The sequence below is a fragment of the Nicotiana tomentosiformis genome, chromosome 7 (genome assembly GCF_000390325.3).
Source record: "Nicotiana tomentosiformis chromosome 7, ASM39032v3, whole genome shotgun sequence".
Taxonomy (NCBI): domain Eukaryota; kingdom Viridiplantae; phylum Streptophyta; class Magnoliopsida; order Solanales; family Solanaceae; genus Nicotiana; species Nicotiana tomentosiformis.
In genome coordinates this window covers 18,583,513-18,588,234 of record NC_090818.1, presented here as the reverse complement: position 1 = coordinate 18,588,234, position 4,722 = coordinate 18,583,513, and the positions used below count along the sequence as shown (strand labels likewise).

Here is a 4,722-nt window from a genome sequence, read left to right as displayed (position 1 = left end):
GCATTGTTCGTCTTTGTCTTTTCATTTATATATAAGTAAGTAAAAAGTAAAATGTGGGTAAAAAGCTGTACAGTTAGTGGTGGTGGCAAGATGACTAAAAGATAACAGTTATCCACTCATATTATCTATTAAAAAATGGATTGCATAATTAATGAACTTTTTAAAAATGGATCAAATATGAATAAGAATTATATTATCCACTTATAAAATGTATAACTAATGGATTAACTTTTATATTTATAAAACCTCAATTGGGGTTGCTCAAATTTGGGAGACGAGGAATTCTCCCAAAAGTGATCATATTCAAGAAGCCATGGATAATATGGATATCCATAATTCCATATTATCAGCCCGTTAACTTATTTTTTATCCGTATTAAATATGGATCGGGTTGAATAGTTTATCCATTTTTACATTACCCATTTTCTACCTGCCCATATCCAACTTGCCACCCCTATGTACAGTTATACCAATTTATAAGATCATAACAATTAAGATAAAGGGGAAACAACTATATTCAACTAGTAAATTAGCTTGCGCTTTGCGCGATCTTAAAGAAATTTAAAATAAGATTAAATAATAGTATCATGTAAAAGATAGTAAATCTTTACTAACCAATTATTTATTCATAATCTTACCATGAACTATTATAATGGATAAACAACCTACTACAACTGGTAAAATTGCATTAACAGTTCAATCGATATCAAGGCTATTGTAATATAGCATGTGTCATGCATGTGATCAGTTAGTTAGGCTGTTAGGAGTAGTTGAAGTTGTTAATATAAGTTAAGGGTAGATTAGTCATTTTGCATTCATTAATCTTCTTCTTCTTTAGTTCTTTGTATATAACGATGCTGAAGATCAATAGAACGGAGGCTTGATCATTCTCTCAATTCACCGACTCTCTCTCAAAATTACTTCTAAAACCGTCCTCAATTGAAGCCCTTGGTTAATCCTTGCATTTTAGCATGGTATCAGAGCAGCGTGCCTGGATTGCATCGTGCTAGATCTTTGATTTCTCCTCCCACATTTCTATCACCGATTAATCGAAATTTGTTGAAGATCGTCAAAATTTATCAATGTCAGAGACTGATTCGTCAATGTCGGAGATGGCAGCAATTGACCACAATCATCCGCTATATATTAGACTTTCTGATACTCCTAGCTTAGTCGTGGTACCTGTGAAGCTCACAGGCTCGGAGAATTACGGGCTATGGAGTAGGTTGATGAGGATTGCACTTATGGAGAAGAAGAAATTAGGTTTTGTCACTGGTAGTTGCAGCAGGAGTGCGTATGAAGGAGAACTGCTAGAGTAGTGGGAGACTTGCAACACCATTGTTCTCTTATGGATTATGAACAATGTGGCACCAAAACTTCTAGGTGGAGTCATGTATGCATCTGATGCACACCTCGTGTGGGAATATTTACGAGAAAGGTTCAATAAGGTAAATCGTGTTAGGATCTTTCAATTACATAGTGAAATTGCCACATTATCTCAAGGAACTAGCATTGTTTCAGTGTATTTTTCAAAATTAAAGGAGTTATGGCATGAGTATGATGTTTTGGTTCCATTTCCTAATTGCTGTGAGAAATCAAAAGATCATGCAGAAAATTTGCATCAACAAAGAGTTATGCAATTCTTGTCTGGTTTGAATGAGTCATATGATCAAGCTAGAAGGTAAATCCTTATGAAAATAAATGCACCTAGCCTAAATCAAGCTTATGCCATGATTATTCAAGATGAAAGCCAACATAAAATAGAAGTGAATGCTGTAACTACTGATAAAATAGAGCCATTAGCTATGCAAGCAGGAAGACGAAGAGGAAGGAGACAATATCTTCAGTGTGAATTCTGTCATCTAAAGGGACATACTAAGAAAAATTATTACAAGATCATCGACTACCCTGTTGATTTTGTTCCAAAAAGGAGATATGGTGAAGGAGTAAGGACTCAAGGTGATTGACAGCAGAGTCCTGACACTGGGAATCAGAATGGTTGGAATGGCACCAATACTGGTAAACCTGGATGGAATAATCCTAATGCTGGCAAGCATGGTGGCAATGGTGTTGGTAAACCGGGTGGTTGGAGAAGAGAACCTATGGCTATGATCAACAATGCAGATGTAAGTACATCTTCTGTGCAGGATATGGGAGATAATTCATCTGGAGCTGCTGAGCACAAGGGATATCATTACTTCACCAAAGACCAATACAATCAAATTTTGAGTCTCTTGAACAAGGAATCTGGGGAGAATCAGTCAAATATGGTAGGTACAGGTGAGGTTAAGTGTTTGATGAGCAGCTTTACACAAAAATCACAGGAGAAGGAATGGGTTGTAGATTTAGGTGCTACCCATCACATCACTTCTGATTTAGAATTACTAACATATATTAAGTGTAAAAGGAAAACTGATAGATATAGGGTGCATCTTCCAACTGGAGAACAGGTTGATATTACTCATATTGGTAGTACAACCTTATTAGATAAGAGAAAGATTAAAGATGTGCTTTATGTTCCCAATTTCAAGTTTAATTTTCTCTCAGTAGCAAAGCTAACAAAGGAGCTGAAATTTAATGCCAATTTCTTTCTTGATTTGTGTGTGTTTCAGGATCTTTGGAATGGCAAGGTGAAGGGGATTGGTAAAGAAAGAGGAGGATTATATGTGCTTAGAGGACCGGCTAGCAGAATAAAGGCACTTAATTCTATAAGCAGGGCAAGCAAAGATTCAGGTAAAGTATGGCACAACATGCTAGGTCACCCATCCTCATCAGTAATGAAACATGTAGTAGGTTTGCATAATAAGGACAATAAGATGTCACAGGAGAATTGTTTGATATGTCCACTAGCAACACAGACTATATTGAAGTTTCCATTGAGCAATTCCAGAGCAAAAGTAGTATTTCATCTTGTACATATGGACCTATACGGACCCTATAAAATTGCTACATTTGATAAGAAATAATACTTCTTAACAATTGTGGATGATTATTCTAGATATATATGGGTGTTTTTTTTTGCAGCTAAAATCTAAAGTAGTAGTGGCAATAAAATAGTTCATTACCATGGTTCAAAACCAGTTTGGTATTGTAATTAAAACGATAAGATCAGATAATGGATCTGAATTCTTTAATGCACAATGTTCAGAGCTATTAACAGGTCTTGGTATAATTCACCAAAGCAGCTGCCCTTATACTCCACAGCAGAATGGTATAGTGGAAAGAAGGAACAGATATATACTTGACACTGCAAAAGCCTTGAAATTTCAAGGAGTAATTCCAATCAGATACTGGGGAATGTGTGTTAAAACAACCGTATACCTGATTAATAGGTTACCATCAAGTGTTCTAGGGGGCAAAACTCCATATGAGTTGTTATATCACAAGAAGGCTAATATTGCACATTTGAGAGTTATGGGTTGTTTATGTTATGCAACAAATTTGGTCAAGACGGACAAGTTTGCAGAGAGGGCCAAAGCAGCCATTCTCATGGGATATTTTGAAACACAAAAGGGTTATATTCTGCTTGATTTAGCCACAAAGTAGTTCTTTATAAGTAGAGATATTATATTCAAAGAATCAGAGTTTCTATTTGCTAAGAAAGATGGAAGCACTTCATTGGATGCACAGGAATATATAGAGCAAGGAGCACTACAGTTCTCACCTCTGCACACACAGCCAGGCAGCAGCATATATGATAGAAATGTATCAACCTCAACAGCAGAAGATATGGGTGTGCAAGACAATAGACATAATGATCTGCAGGAAAACCTACCAGCCCTACAGGAGACAAATACTGATGGTATGCAGGAAGTTTCTCAAAATGTGGAGGATATGTGCATTGTTCATGCAGGTACACAAAGTGATGGACATCAAGAAGGTGTAGAAGTTTCAATCAGCAAGCAGGAAGATTATTATTATTTTTTCTTCTTTCATTAGTTTTAAGTTAATTGATTATTTTAACGTTAGAAATAGATAATCAATTCAATTCTACAAATTAGATTGTTTTAGAACTTAACTTAGGTTTTTAATCAATTTTATTAGGATTTAAAAAATTCAAGAAAAAGAAAAAAATGTGAAAGGCTGTGTTTGTTTCCGAATTGGGCCAAAACCTTAGCGTTGGCCCAATTTTCCTTTAAACCCAACTCGCCCCAAGCCCAGTCCGTTCCAGCCCTCATTTAACCCAAAACGGCATCGTTTTAGTAATGCTAATCCCAGCCATTCAACTCATCTCATCCAACGGTTCATAACTCCCCTCTCTAATCCCTTATATCTGTCGGAGACACCCCCCCAAACCCCTCAGACCCCTCTCACTTCTCCATCTCTCTCACTCAATGAAACCCTAGCCTCCCCCAAATCCCTCACCCCCCACCGACTGGCGGTCACCGTCCAAACAGCCCCAAATCTTCACCCTATAATCCCCACACTTCCCTAATCCCAAATCCCTTACCAGTTTTCCCAAATAATCATCCAAACTCCCCGAATTCCAAATCTAAGAAGTCAAGAAAACCTAGTTATTTTTCTTTTTTGATTCTTTCCAAACTCGGGTTTGTCTTTCGTTATTACCTACCCCAATCAACTACCTTCAGAGTCGAAGGGTGATTTCATGTCGTTGATTGGTCACCTCTGCTTGATTGGCCTCAGACCCTTTCTTCTCCGTTCAAAACCTTAATGGCTCAGGATAGTAGCCCCATAGCTTTGAGGTATCGCTTGGTATTCGAC

At 37.0% G+C, this 4,722-nt stretch overlaps 1 long non-coding RNA gene across 1 annotated transcript; it reads left to right on the top strand.

Annotated features, from left to right (window-relative positions):
* Positions 1-1,021: 1,021 nt before the first annotated feature.
* LOC138896438 (uncharacterized) lies at positions 1,022-2,917 on the top strand. The gene is made up of 2 exons (XR_011409567.1): positions 1,022-2,280; positions 2,613-2,917. It is a non-coding gene; the product is annotated as an uncharacterized lncRNA (long non-coding RNA).
* Positions 2,918-4,722: the final 1,805 nt, after the last annotated feature.